Source organism: Myotis myotis, unplaced genomic scaffold (genome assembly GCF_014108235.1).
Source record: "Myotis myotis isolate mMyoMyo1 unplaced genomic scaffold, mMyoMyo1.p scaffold_m19_p_2, whole genome shotgun sequence".
Taxonomy (NCBI): Eukaryota; Metazoa; Chordata; class Mammalia; order Chiroptera; family Vespertilionidae; genus Myotis; species Myotis myotis.
The window spans coordinates 59,370,355-59,386,049 of record NW_023416324.1 but is presented as its reverse complement, the minus strand read 5'-3'; the positions used below and the strand labels follow the sequence as shown (position 1 = coordinate 59,386,049).

Below are 15,695 nucleotides of genomic sequence, written 5' to 3'. Positions count from 1 at the left end.
AATGCTCACATTTGGTAAATTGTGAGCTAGCCAAGTTATGTTTGCATAAATATAATGAAAAACACTTTTTAAAAATTTAGTAAGCATATAAAGCAAAGCATTGTCTTGGTAATGAATTTCTTTGACAGATAAACTAACAACCATGCAAGGCAAGTTTATGATGGTGCCTCCCTGAGGGCTTGAGAGTGTGTGTGTGTGTGTGCATGTGTGTATGTGTGTGTGTGTGTAAGAGAGAGAGAGAGAGAGAGAGAGAGAGAGAGAGAGAGAGAGAGAGAGAGAGAAAGCTCGTGTGTGTGTGTGTGTGTGTGTGTGTGTGTATCTACCTGCCTATCGATAAATAGACAAATACACATATAGAAAAAAATTCTGCAGAAGTGGAGATGTTCTTCCAACTAAAAAAAAATATAACAAAGGCCAAGAGATATAGGTAGATACTTATATTTTGAAGAAAAAAAAAGAACACAAACTGTGTGTAAAATTAACATGCTATGCTAATATGGCACACAAATAATTCATATTTTCCATATGGTAACACAGAGATTGCCTATTAGGTAAACACATAGTTATATTCTCTTCCAACAATTTAGATGCCACATCTCAGCTGCAAACTTAAACAAGCATCTGTATATATTTGGAGAGGATTTGTGGATGGCTCATAAAACATGTATTTGTAGAGGGCAAAAAATGATTTTCTACTCACAGGTGATATGGCACTATTGGTTACCAGATTGCTTCGCATGGGCCTGAGCACTACAACATGTGGATGCATCAAAGCAAAAGCCAAGGAAAGATGTAATTCATTTAGAATTTTCTAGAATAGCTTGTTTCTTAAGCTAGGCTTAATAAGTAGGGAGACAGACTTAAGTAAATTTGCTACATGGATAGCAAAGCTATTCTGAGAATTCTGTAGACTTTTAAAGTCATCAGAAGCCAAAGAACACACCTTTACACACAAGGGATGTTATCCAGGCCTTTTCAAATAGGGCCTGCCACATAAGATGCAAAATTTGTACACACACATACCTATGAGGGTAAATTGTGTTTAAAAAGAGAAAATAGGCCAGGGACAGTGGGTGTAGAGCAGATGACTTTCTTAGCAGGAAATTAATTCCCAAGCATGAACTATAGGAAGAGCCCGATTGCCTTTACAGCCTTAGTCATCTTTGACCATCATCAACTTTTCCCCATTAACTGCCACCCACCTTCACTTGACATCAGGAAGTAAGAGCTTGAGAGAAACCAGAGTTACAACAGGCCTCTGGTTGGGTAAAATGGTATAGCAAACCAAATTAAACTGGTGCCACTTGCCTCACTCTTTTCCTTATTCCTTATTCCTTATCTTCTCTTCCTCTAGTTTAAGGGTGAACATTTGTTAAGAACTTACTACCTTACAATATGATTTCCCTTCCCATCATTATAATGAAACCTTTCTCCTGAAGGTCATTAATGACTAATTAATTGTGACATCCAATGTTCTCATCTTGCATCTTCCTTGTCTGTGTCTCTTCCTTGTCACCTGACCAGGCCCTCCTTCAAAAAACTCTCCACCCTCCCTCTCTATGGCTACTTCCAGTTTTCCTTTTAACTCTGTGGCAGAAACATTTGTTTCCTTCCTCTTCACACTTTTCATATATGGGATCTAAATGTTTGTCCCCCAGCCCTCTTCTCTCCTCATTCTCTCTCTTCCTTGACAATCTCATCTACTTTGTGGGCCTTGTCTACAGATGACCTTCAAAACTCTGTCTCTGGCCTTATCATCCCCTCACCTGGATACAAGTTCCCATTTACAGACATCTGTTCTCTACAAGGAGAGGCTCTGGTACCTCAAAACACCCATTACATCCAAATTGAACTCAGTATCTTCCATCTCACATTTCCATCTCCTCTTCACGTTTCCTACTTATTTTTAAAATGCCTTTCCCAAGGTTTGAAATCGTAGAGTCAAATATAACAGCTTCCCTGTCTTTTTCTACAATAACTTTCAAAAACCCGGTCAATACTTCCTCTGAGATATCGCAGTCATTTTTAGCCTCTCTTTCATCCCCTCTCTTCTATAGACTACTCAAGGAGCCTCCTAAATGCTCTTTAGGTCTTCTGCATCCAAACTACTTTGTGTATTACTGCCAGAAAAATCTCTTTAAAACACAGTTTGCTCATGTTGTGGTGCATTTCCATATTTAAATGCATTTGTTTCCTACACTTGCTTTTACTTTTCCTTTCCTACAAAAGTATCTCTCTTCTTGGTGCCTCTATATCACCAAGTGTTCCAGCCCAACAGATTTTTCTTCCCATTTCAAGGTGAGCTCCATAACTTAAGGGCCAGATATATTTATCCTCAAATCCACTACATACACTGCAGTGACTGACATAAATAAGACCGTCAGGAATTCTTTGAATTTTGGGTTAGGTGGAATATCATTACTGTGTTTAAAAACCTTCAACATTCCCTATTTTTTACATGCTACAAATTATCTTACCAGGTCAACAGGACCCTAGGATTTGGGATTTGGGACGGTTGGGAAGTGAATAGCAAAAGACAGGGAAAGAGGCCCAAACAGAAAGGAAATTGGGGGAAGCAGCAAGTGGCAGGCTGGAAGCCTTCTGAGACAATCTTTGTCTTGACCTTTTGCCGACCTAGGGCTACCTCATCCTTGAGGGCCCAGACATTGACTTATTACATCCACCAATCTCTCTAGGAATTTCAGAATGCTCAGTTCCCCTGCTATACAACACCCTGTACCACACCCAGGGGATGTCCTGTGTCTATTGGCAGACGCTCAGTGACTGATGAGCTATGCTCCCGTCTTCTGGGAGACAAATAACCAGCTGAATTTAAGAATAGACCTGTCCTAAAATGTTAATGGTAACTCCAGACATATTACGCAAAGACTCAGACTTGGGGCCTTCTCTCTTTGCCAAGTGGTATGTGAACACTGTATTTAACACTGCTTTTCAGGAGATGCCGCCTTGATTTTGGTGCCTAACCCAGAGAGTCTGAGCCAGCAGGAATCTGGATTATGGAGGGGGAAAGAAAGTACTGTGATAAGGGAGACTAGGGAGCCCCACACAGTTTTCTCTTCTGTTAAATAAACACTTTTACTGTTAACACAAGGCCACAGGTGAGCAGGAAAAGGGAGAGTCCGGAAAAATGGTAGGTTTTCACCCAAAGATTAAGCTCTTTTGTGCACTAATTTCCTTAATGTGCTGATATCTTCCCTGCAGTTCCTCCCTCACTGTGGAATGCAAGAGTGATAAACTGTAAACAATTACTTTAGCTGTACTGATATTGGAGAAGGTTAAACTTACAAATTGTTGGGTGTTAGTCCAGGCCCATTACTCATTTACCATGGGATGAGTTCATATCTAAATGAAGCTTTTACAATGACCAATTTCCATTTAGCCATTGTTCCTCAGTTGTTCACCTCATTTCATTGTACACTTTTTTGCTTTACCTATTTTTTCCCCAGTAAGAAAGTAAGGTCATTTTTTTTAAATCTCTGTGTCATGTCTTTATCCTATGCCCTCCAGGAGATGATCTCACCAATGTCTTCACAAGATCTAAGGCATCTTGTGCATACTCTTCCAACTTTCCTTATCTTCACTTCAGATTTTTCTCTGTCACCAACCCCCTTTCCTCTCCTTTTTTGGAGGAACATTTAAAAAAAATCTCCTTAGCTACCATAGCTACCTGGATTGTCCCAAATTCCTGACCAATTAAGGACACATTTCCCATTACACATACACACACACACACACACACACACACACACACAATTGCTGCTGCTGCTCCACCAGCTCTTTTCTTGCCTACAAATATGATCGAATATTTACTTCCCTAAAAAAAAAAAAAAAGAAAAGAAAGCCTCAATTCTTTCCCTCTGCTTTCTATTTCCAATTATTCTCACCTTCATTCTTCTCATGTCTTGAAATAAGTACTCTGTACTCAGGAATCCGTGAAACAGTTCCTGTTGACCTAATCATTGCTGAATCTTTAGCTACTGGTTCTCACTCTGTAATGATCAGCAGAGCTGACTGTTCTGAATCGTCTGGTATGTTGTGTGTCTACACCAGATTACAAGTTTTCTTCATGTTTGTGGCTAGAGCTTCTTCAGATTTTCTGAACACTTTCTATCTACAGACTAAATTCCTTTCTTTTCCTGCTCTACACATTTACTCTCTTTCCTTCCTCCCCTGTAATTATTTCATGAAATTACTAATATCACTTACATGAATATCACCGCAAGTCCACATTGTAAGTCATTTGCTACAGACAAAATCCTCTAAGATTTTTGCTCTCCTTGGTAAAGATACCAAGATGCCACATATTTGTTTAATATTTTGGTCCCGGCCAGATGGAATTCTTAATGCATACACATTTTGAAAATTTATTTTATTTATTTATTTTTTTCTGAGTGTGGGTACCCATTCATGATAGAACTAAGAGGAAAAGTTGTTTGAGCTCAGGTACTTTCAATTCATTGTTAGCCCCTGAAAAAACCCTGTTTCCAAATTACTGTGTTGTATATCATGCAGAACCCTTCCTTCTTGCATATTTTTATAATAAGGATGAGAGAGTTATGACCACTCTAAAAGTGAAGAGGAAGCTTAGGTGGTGTGGGTGAATGTGTTTAGCTGTCACTTTCCCCCTTTGTACATGCACATGTCCCATAGCTACAGGAAGTCTTTGGTAGACATTTGAACAGGCTTTTTAGGAAGGAAGGGTTATCAAGCTCTCTAGTCCGCATTCCTTGGAGCATCATATCCTGCATTGATGGAGAACACAGGTAGAGGCTGCCTATTTTTGGTCAGACCAAGTGGTGTGAAGTGTGCTGTATTCATCTACGTGATGTGCCCACCTTTTCTCCTTGATAAGTTATTCTTACAGATAAAGGCTTTTAGAGAAGGGTATGGACAGTCTTCCTCATCTATCTAGTCTTCTAAAACTTTTGGGCTCTCTGGATGGACTGTCTCTTGCATCTTTCACAGTTTCCATTCAGCCTTGGGGCAGAGGCATCTCCCTCTACCTCACACAGGAATGGAGTTGAAGAAATGTCAGAGAGGGAATTGCTCTCCCGCAAAGGCCATGAGAACTGTTTGGGGAAGACCATATCCGTGGTCGGCAAACTGTGGCTGGCGAGCTACATGCGGCCCTCTGGCCCCTTGAGTGTGGCCCTTCCTAAGCCTTAGTAGTACCCTAATTAAGTTAAAAACAATGTACCTACCTATATAGTTTAAGTTTAAAAAATTTGGCTCTCAAAAGAAATTTCAATCGTTGTACTTTGATATTTGGCTCTGTTGACTAATGAGTTTGCCGACCACTGCCATAGATTCAAGTTTCTGCGGTGTGGGCTTCTCCAAGGTGATAACAACTACCAGCATTCATTTCCCAGGGAAACCAAGTTAGGTTCCTTCAACAACTCTGGAGAGAAAAGAGACGGCAAATACCGGGACTGTGTCTCACTTGCTCACTATTGTATATCTTCGGCTTCTCAGTGTCTGACAGAAATAGGGGCTCCATAAATATTTGTAGAACTGAATTGCATGAAAATGCATGGAATGTGTTGGCAGGCTAATACCAGATTTTTGAGACTTGGGCAAAGTCCTTATTTTCTTATACCACTTTCTAAAGAAAGCATCAGATATTCCTAGGGTGGTGGTGTAGGAAGATTTTTCCCTAGGGCATTGCCAAGGTTGGGAATTTGGTTGGAGCTGATCTCTGTTAGAAGATTCAGAGGTCAAACTAGAAAATCTCACCTCAGTACATTTTAAGATTTAGGTGTCTTATCAAAGAATTAAACCTTTCCATGCTCCGGACCTGGCTAATGCTGAACATGGGATACTAGATTTGATAGGCCAGTAGGCAATTCTATTGTGACCACTGCTTTATTCCTCATTAGATTTAATTATAAGTTTACCATTATTGACGACAGTTTTGCCAATTATAAAAATAAAATGACCATTTGGTCAATCACATGCAATGTCAAATAGAAACATTCTATTAACTGGTATAAGTGTTATTGACATCGAATAGTTATAAAATCAACATTATAGCAATGTTCAGTGTAGCCTCAACAGTTTTTAAAACAATGAAACCATTTTCTTTTCATCAAGAAAACAAGGTATGCCACAGATGAAAATGACACATGTATTTTTGTGCTTATTATTTAAAGGAAGGAGAAACATCTGAAATCTGTTTGCTAACTAGAGTAAAATATAAATTAGCCTGCAGGCGCCGTGTGTGCTGTACCCTGTCTGCTTGCCAGCCCTGCTTAGTCCCAATGTATTAATGAGCAAGTGCAAGTATTTGAACAATCAGCATTTCTGCATTTGCATGCAAACGCTCATGCTGTGTAATTATACACAGAGCTGGCACTCAAATTAATTAAAGCTGATTTCTTTGTGACTGCAACTGGTCATATCCTCGGCTTTGCCTTCCTATGAAGTCATCACTCTACATTCAACCTGACACTTCTGTCCCTGGCATTCTTAGTAATGCAAATGTTTGACAATTGTTAATCTGGCAATATTTTAGATTGCAGCTGACAATGGCTGGGTGTTTTTGTGCTTTTCCTCTCCTCCCTACCCCCCCCCCGCCCCCCTTCTGGTATAAAGGACAGCTTTGAATGCTTGCTTTGTAATTATCTCAAATAATAATGCAAACAAATTACATGTATTGTTTCAGATGGTTCCCTCCCCTCTTTTATGACTCCACCCACTTGATTAGTGCTTACAAACAATTCATCAAACTTAAAAAAATTGTTTACTTGATAATAGCAAACAATTCGTTTGGATGGTTTTAGTCTTAATTTTGAAAAAGGCTTTAACAAGCGCTGTTTTATTTTCATAGATAGGGATCTCATAATTCAGGATCAGAGAGATTAGGAGGGAAAGAAGCAGCAATGACGGCTAGATTTGATTAAGACTTTTTTTGAGTCCTCATCAAACAGAGCAGTATTGCAACAGAGACTATTATTTGCCAAAAAGACCCATAAACATGAACTGCTAGGGCAGAAGGCTGCCCGCAAAAGCTGTTCCACAATAAAGCCTTTTGGTCTCTCAGCTTCTCCGAAGGAACTGTTTCTGTGACAGTTCCTTTGGAAAGACATCCTTAAAGCAGTAAAAGTATCAATACGATTCTCTTTTCATAAATCAAAATCTCTGAATAGAGGTGGCTATGAAAAACATCATCACGTAGGGCCCAGGGAGATCCGCTGCTCTGACACATTCCTCTGAAATCTATCCTTACCACCAACCACAGCTCACCACCTTCCTCCCTTCTCTGTATCCCCTTAGCCAGAAACTTGCATAGACAGCTGTTGCAGCCGCTGACTGTCTCTTTTTAGAGTGGACACCAAACAGTTCTATCGCTCAAGTTCAAGATCCTGAAATAGACTGCCAGGAGGATTGCCTCAGTAACCTACATTTAAAAGTAGGGAATCTCTGTATCATCTATCTCTAGCATCAAACCAAGAGATATAATTGTCCTTACCTTATCCGGACAGTAGTGCCTCTGGGTCCACACAGGACATCAGCAAGCAAACTCCCTTCAAATTCCAATTGGCAGGCAAGGGCGAATAGAGTATGAGCCTTTCCCTGAGAGGCTTCCGGGAAGATCACAGTCACCACAGTGCCATGATCTGAAGCTTGCCCTGCTGTGTCATGAATTTCCTACGCAGCCAGGTGTCATATTGGCATGAATTTTGTTGCCAAGTACATTTTAAGAGGTGGGCGTGGCCGCGATCATGCAGCCAGTTCCACCTGTCTGTAAACCCTCATCACCTCCAATGCTTTCAATATTTCGCTCAGGTACCCAGTGACTTCATGAGTTACCCACGCACTGGGGCCGACTCAGAGAGGTGTGGGAACAGTATCGAGTTAAAGCAGCCCCGTCATTGTCGCACACAATGCTCATGGTTACTGGCAAATACCTCATTGCTGAATCAGGATTGGGAGGCACTGAGCAGGACCAGGCAGTTTTACTGCTTTCTGTTTGTTTCCTTTTTAGAAACCATCCTCTTCTAATTAACCATTGAGCAGAAATAGATTCTTTTTTATGTTCAGTATTTAAAACTATAGCTTTCGCATTTTATGCAGAGAGAATGACTGTATTTTAACACCCCCCCTTTTTTTAAAGCAAGCACTTGTGAAACCAAAGGCAAAGAAAAGTGAAAATTGGAGTTCCCCATACAATAAAATCAACATCACTGCACGTGCTGTATATTTTGGTCTTAAATTTCCTGATAGCAAATCAAATACATTTGTTGGTTATGATTCTTTGTCTTCTTCTCAAGAGAAAGGGATAAGGGGAAAAGTGTTTTGTAAACCTCTTAAGAAAAGGGAATCTTTTACTTCTTAAGGAGGAATAGTAGACAGCGGGCACTCTTTTTATTTTTTTAATGGGTGGTGGTATTAAAATACTTGGCTGGCTGCATATCTCTTTATGGGAATATGTGTAAGTGGAATTCAGGTATGAAAGTGGCAAGTCAAGATTTTATGAACATACCAAATTTATATGTTTTATCCATCATCATAAGGATGACATGATAGGAACAAAGCCTATAAAATATGGGGCTGAATAGATGTAAATGGTATGTCTGACTTACAATTTCTACCCATTTTATCAGTGTACTCTGGAAGTGGTCAGGTATTAATTTTCTCAGACCCTTTAATTCCTCAGTGACATTTAAATCAACAAAATGTTTTGCTTTGTTTTGTTTTAGATTGATTTAATCTCAAATATTAAGTTTGGTCCAATATCCCACCCAAAGCAGGAGTTTCATGCTATATAATAAATAGCTACTATGTAATTAGACCAAACAGCAGACAACCATCTGGATGAAGCCAGGGCTCCATCAGGCCTCTACTATATATATATATATATATATATATATATATATATATATATATATATATATTACTGCCTTTTTTTTTTTCAAATTACCCACCATCTAGCACAAAATTGACATGTAATGGCATTCAGTAAATTTTGCTAAGTAAATGTTTAGTGGTATATTTATAACTGCATATGTGGACATTGCAAATGATATAAATCAACTAACCTGAAAACTTTGTAAGGCTCCTTTCCTGTACAAGGCTTATTTATTATGCACATAAATGTGAACAATAATCATTTGCTAAATAAACTGAAATTAAATAACTTTGGTGAGAATATACCACTAAGTTTAAGACAATCCATTCCCATTTTAGCTAGAGATCGTCCTTATTTTTCACTAGTATTGTCTTTTCTTTGGGATGAATTTTTTTCTGAAGCTTCATGAAGCTTTGAGGATAAATTTAATCCCTATTCCACATGAAAGTTATTCAAGTATTTGAAAAATGGCTATCATTTTTCCCTAAGTCTACTCTTTTTTCAGACTGAACATTCCTTTAATCATTCTAATATGAGATGGCTTGTAAGGCCTCTCACCATATTGGATAGATTCCAGTTTGTCCATTTCTCTCCTAAATGTGGCAACAGAACGGAATGCATTACTTGAAATGTGGTCTAATTATGCAAAGTACATGGATCCTAGTGCCTGCCTTGTTCTGGACTTTATTTCTAATAATTTAGATTTTATGAAGGCAGGAAGTACACTCTGAGGAGGGGATGGCATCATTATCATATTCTTAGTTCTTGAACTTTTACAAAACTGAAATGTCTAAGTCTTTTTCATACCAAATTTTGTCTAATTAAATTTCTTGCATCTTGTTCTTGTTGCATTTGCTGCTTTGGAGGGAAATAGTGGACTTATATTCACCCATCCTAGAACTCATCTTTGGTACTGGCCCACTGTTTTAATTAGTTGTGGCATTTTTTTAAAAAAAGATATTTTTATTGATTTCAGAGAGGAAGGGAGAGGGAGAGAGAGATAGGAACATTAATGATGAGAGTGAATCATTCACTGGCTGCCTCCTGCACATCTCACCATGGAGACTGAGCCCACAACCCGGGCATGTGCCCTGACCAGGAATTGAACTATGACCTCCTGATCCCTAGGTCGACGCTCAACCACTGAGCCATGCCTGCTGTCCTATTTGTGGCATTTTTGAATCCTGATTTTGCTACCCATAATTCTGGTTACCAATTTCATTTTGTGTCATTCTTTAAAACACATCTGAGTAGATCAGGCACTATACCAGGCAGTGATGATTCCAAGAACAAGAAGACATGGCCACTTTCCCAAAAATGCTCGTGGCGTAGCAAGCAAGGACACTGCCAGTATAATTACTAAATGCCTTCCATGATTTCTTTCAAATCATTGGCAAATAAAAGTGGCAGTGCATGTCTCAGAGATCTCTCTTTAGATTGACAGCAATCAATTAGCTTTAGTTAATGAGAATAAAATATAACACCTACCATTTTAACTGAGCATTTATTTAAGGATAGGTTAAAAAGCACTCCATGTCATTTAAGAAGCACACGTCTTTATGATAGCCAGTTTTAAACCCTCATTACTGTTGAGGGAACTAAATTTCAGAAAGTTTCTAAAACTTGCCCAAATTTACATATCTGATAAGTTGTGGAGCTTCAATTTGAACCCCCAAAGCTCTGTGACTCCAAAGTTTATTCTTAATCACTGTTAGGAGGTAATTCTTTTGGAAACTTCCTAGCAATACTATAAACTATCTCTAATTTATCTTCTAGGAAGGTATGATTATTTTTTATTAAAAGACTTGTAAAAATTCAGTTATACTCTCTTTTGAAGAACAAACGTTAGTTAGTTTGCTTGGGGTTGCTTTGTTGTTAGTGAACCCATACTGGTTCTTAATCATCTTCTCAAAAGGCGCACTTTTCCTTTCCTTGGGACTGATCTCAAACTCATTGTTTCCTGTTCTCAGAATCTTTCTTTTCTTCCTAATAAAATCAGGTCAGCATTGACTCATCTCAAGTTTTCTTAACTCGGCCCCATTTTTCATGATACCTCAAAAATAATTGGCAAGGGTTCCATGGGCACCCTTGGACTTCTTTCTTTCCTGAAGACAGTAGAACATATTCATGGAGCTCTCTGCTTCACCTCCTTGGGGTTCACTTACAATAAGGGGAGTTATTGGAAGTAAAGTGAAGACTGAGTTATTCTGGACTAAGTCTTACACATACAACACACTTCAAAAGTCTTTGTTAGAAAAAATCTACATAGTGGAGAGGGGGAAAACCCCCTGCTTTATAAAAAAGAGAAAGACCACTATTTTTTGCCCTCTCAGAAAGCAGCACATATCACACATGAGTGATTCTTTTATTAAGCAAAACAACTAGACATATCTGGATGAGACTCAAGTTGAGAAAGTCAAGGTCCTGGGCACAGCCTGATGGCAGCACTGGATAAAAAGAGGGCTAAATGTCTCTGTAATAAATTATGAACAATTTGTCAGTCTGGGAAACAAGACTTGGACATGGGAAGAAGGGAAGAGATATGAAGTGGTGTGAGGTGTTGCCCAAGAACGTGGCAGAAAGCCCAGAACACAACAGAGGAATCGAGCCAGGGAGAATTTCTGAAGCTACTCATACTCAAATCTCAAAACATAGATGCCTTGGTGCAGGGCTAGTCCAAGAGATGACACAGAAATAATAATATAGGATGGGGCCCTTTTCTTCAAGATAGAAATAGTGGATAATCCTAATTTTGTAAAATAAAAATAAAAATCTTTAGAAGAGGCAAATAGCTTCTATTTGGTAACTTTTATAATTACACTTTGAGAGGGTTTTAGAAAGTAATAAAACCCATATCTTCTTATAATGTTCTTCCTATTGATATGATTTTTCCCTAGTAGCACTTTTATTAATATATTTTTAAGAGCTATATTTATTCTTTTTATGGACTATCCTACCTAATAAAAGGCTAATATGCAAATGACCGAATGGTGGAATGACTGATCACTATGATGCACGATGACCACCAGGGGGCAGACCCTCAATGCAGGAGCTGCCCCCTGGTGGTCAGTGTGCTCCCACAGGTGGAGCACCGCTCATCCAGAAGCCAGGCTCACGGCTGGCGAGCACAGCGGCAGTGGTGGGAGCCTCTCTCGCCTCCGTGGCAATGCTAAGGATGTCCAACTGACAGCTTAGGCCCACTAAGCCATCAGTCAAACATCCTCCCAGGGCTCCTGAACTGCTAGAGGGTGCAGGCCAGGCTGAGGGATGCCCCCCCCCCAAGTGCATGAATTTCATGCACTGAGCCTCTAGTTATATATATATATATGACATAGGAATGCTTCAGATTATTTCGAGTAGGTAAGCATAGAATGAAAGAAAGGTACACTTCCAAGAGAATGCAGAATCCCCCAAATGTGAAAGATTTTTTAAAATGTTAATTTATCTAGAAAAAACTAAAGTGTCAGTTTCATATGAATTTCATAGGACTAACCAAAGAATTAGCAATAAATAAAGGCTTTTGAGATATTTTTTCCAGAACAACACTGTACATATGCACATTGATCATATTATCTTTAATGTTCTTAATAAAAATATGTTTATTAAAAAAAATAATCAATTCTGATGGAGAATATTAAATAATCTATACATTATATTATTAAGATAGATACACATATACCTATAGATGTGTATATATATGTATGTGTATGTAACAAAGTTTAAGGTTCACGACTTTAATCAATGGTTGAAAGTAAAAATGTATTGCTGAGAATGGTTCTCATTGGCAACATGCATTATTGGAAGCATCAGCATAGTAGTATTATGCTAATGCAGTATGACTGGAAGAAGAACCTCACTGAAATATTCAAGAAACTGAATACTGAGCAGTTCGTTGCAGAATGGCAATTATGGGACCTGGTCTGGTTTCATTATTGGGGATGAGTGAGAATAAAATGCAAAACTGAAACATAAATGATGCAAGGCATATCAGGTATGAGGTTTCCTTTTTGTTTTAATTATCAAAGCGTTATTAATAAGTGCTTTGAAATATATGATCCTTTTTTTGATGTTGGCTATTTCAAAGCAAAATATTATATGGGCTTATACTCCATTATATTATAATGATTCTAATAGCTAACAGTTTATTACTATGTGCCAGGTATTATTATAAACATTTTATATGCATTATCTTATTTATTACTACCAGAGCTCCATGAAGTAGATAATATTATCTTCTTTTGACAGAAGAGGAAAACTGAGGTCCAGAGAAGTTAAGCAACTTGTCCACAGTCACACTGTTAGCAAATAATTGAGCTGGTATTGAAACTCAGGTAGCATCTAGAGACCATATATATCTACTCATTTATTTTGCATCTACTGCAAGCTTTCTTTATGTGCCCACTATGTTCTTAAGTGTTTTTCATATAATTTATGCACTTATTAAGGAGAGACCATTCTTCATAATTTATTTTGCAATGCTATGCAGTCCTTAATATCCTACCCAAAGTGAGTATAAAACATATTTGTGTCTGTTAGGATTCAGCTGAGAGGTCAACGTATTTATGGAACTTTTATTGATTTCATTGGGCAGAACTGGCCTGTTTCCTTTGTGTCCTCTTAACCTCTACAGATGCCTATATATGCCCCTAATATCCACTGCACCTATTTATTTACATGTGTACTTATCTCCAGGGCCTAGCTTGGTATTGGAACACAGTAGGTGTTAAAGAAACTTGAGGGATGAATCAGTAACTGGGACTAGTCCTGTATCTGTTTTTGACACATAATTTTTCCTGCCAGGCACCCATTTACCTCCTGCTGGGAGAAAGTCAGAGTATTGCTTTCTCTAGACTTTGAATTCATGATTTTGTTGCTGTTCTTTACTAACCTAAAGTGGTAAAGAAACATGAGTTTCTCTGCTCAAGCAAGGAGCACGTTTGATAAATACAGGGGTGGACAAAGTAGGTCTACAGTGGTAATATAAATAAATAATACAAAAATTAATTAATAAATAATACAAGAATAAAATCCGTGTTTTGTGTACTCACAACTGTAAACCTACTTTTTGCCCATCCCTGTAAATAAGGTAAAAATACTGAATCAATAAGCTTTGTGTTGGATTACCTCCAAGTTTCCTGAAGTTTGCCCACATTGCCTGTGATAAATGTGGCTCAATGCCCTTTGCCTCAAAAATCTTTATTATCAAGTAATCTGGCCCATTGTTTAAACAGAGAAGGAAAACCTAATATTTTCACCCCAACATAGACCTGGGAAAAGAGTAAGTCAAGTGCAGACTAAAGCATTGGCATAAGACTACCCTTTCCTTTCTTCATTTACTTATCTGACATTTGTTGACTGAATAAATGACAGCTCAGGGTGAGGGGGGAGCTGCAGGTGCACTCGGAGATGGCTACAGAGAGGTAGGGACTTTTGAATGAAGCAGTAGGATGAAGGGTTCATCAAGAGAGGGAAGAGTGGCAAACAGACAATTGGAAAAGCAGGAGGAACAGCACTAACCATGCAGGAATATGGGGGGACATGATTTCTTGGGCAACTGTGAGAAGTTCAGTGGAACAGGAGGCTCTTGGAGGAGAGGAGGGAAGGAGGAGGTAGCCACACAGTCCTGTGTGAACATTTTATGATAAAAGAATGCAGCAGTAGAACTGTAATTTAGGTAGACTCTTTCATAACCTCAAGGCATGGCCTTATGAAAGTCCTTTTATACCAGGGATGCAAAAATCAGATGCTTAAAAAGTCCAAGCAAGTGAAGATTAATAAGTGAGGAGACTGGAGATAAGGCAATAGGAAATAGTGGTACTGTGTTGGCATGGGAGACACAAGCCCAGTGTTATCTAGTGATACCAGAACTTTCAACTCTTCTTGATAAGTCATTTTTTTAATGTGAAATACCCAATTTTTAAAATATTGACAACCAATTTAATGTTTTATTAAATACTAGAGGCCCAGTGCATGAATTTGTGCATGGGTGGTGTCTGGCTGGCCCCGCCCCAATTGGGGTGGGGGAGCAGTTGGAAGTGGGGCCAGCAGGGGGAGGGGCTGCGAGCGGTTGGTGGCCGGCCCGCCACCTGGTTGAACTCTCAGTTGAATTCCTGATAGAGGGGACAATTTGCATATTAACCTTTTATTATATAGGAGGATTATGTTGGTAAAAAAATGCTTGTTATCACTTTATAACCCTGATTTTCACTTTGCATTCTATAAAATGACTTGATAAGATTTGCTCTATCTTCTTCAAAATATTATTAGAAAGATCAAATCATCTTGTAGATAGGCTATCACAATGTGCTACTGCAATTGAAATATTATTTATATTATTGTTACTGCCACCAATTATCTTTTTTTAAATTAATTTTAGAGAGGGAGGAAACGGGGGGTGGGGGGAGAAGAAAAAGAGAGATTGTGTGAGAGAGAAACATCGATTGGTTTGCCTTCCATATGCACTAGGATCAAACCCGAAACCTAGGCATGTGCTCTGACCGGGAATTGAATCCGGGACTTTCCGATGCTCCAACTGGATGATGCTCCAATCAATTGAACCACACTGGCCAGGACCCAATTCTCATTTTTTAACATGCTAATTTGTGTCTCACTGACTTTTTTTCCCTCTTTATTTTTATCTAACAATGAACAAAAAAAGAGCATGGCATACCATAGCCTGACATCAAAGGAATCCAGGTCTAGCACTGCAGACTGGTGGTGTGATTGGTTGGCACTTCTGTTTCAAGTTATGTGAGTATTAGCTCTTCTTTTGCAGTAGGATGGGTATAAACACTTTTGAAATACTTCATCTAATTTGATTTTATAT

The 15,695-nt window shown here is 38.7% G+C and overlaps 1 protein-coding gene across 1 annotated transcript in view; it reads right to left on the bottom strand.

Annotated features, from left to right (window-relative positions):
- The window catches only part of ADGRL2 (adhesion G protein-coupled receptor L2), a 277,628-nt gene extending 269,930 nt beyond the window's left edge, over nt 1-7,698 (bottom strand). Inside the window, exon 1 of the mRNA XM_036349498.1 lies at nt 7,490-7,698. The gene's annotated coding sequence lies outside the window, so the exon portion shown is untranslated. The remainder of the gene's footprint in view (nt 1-7,489) is intronic.
- Nucleotides 7,699-15,695: the final 7,997 nt, after the last annotated feature.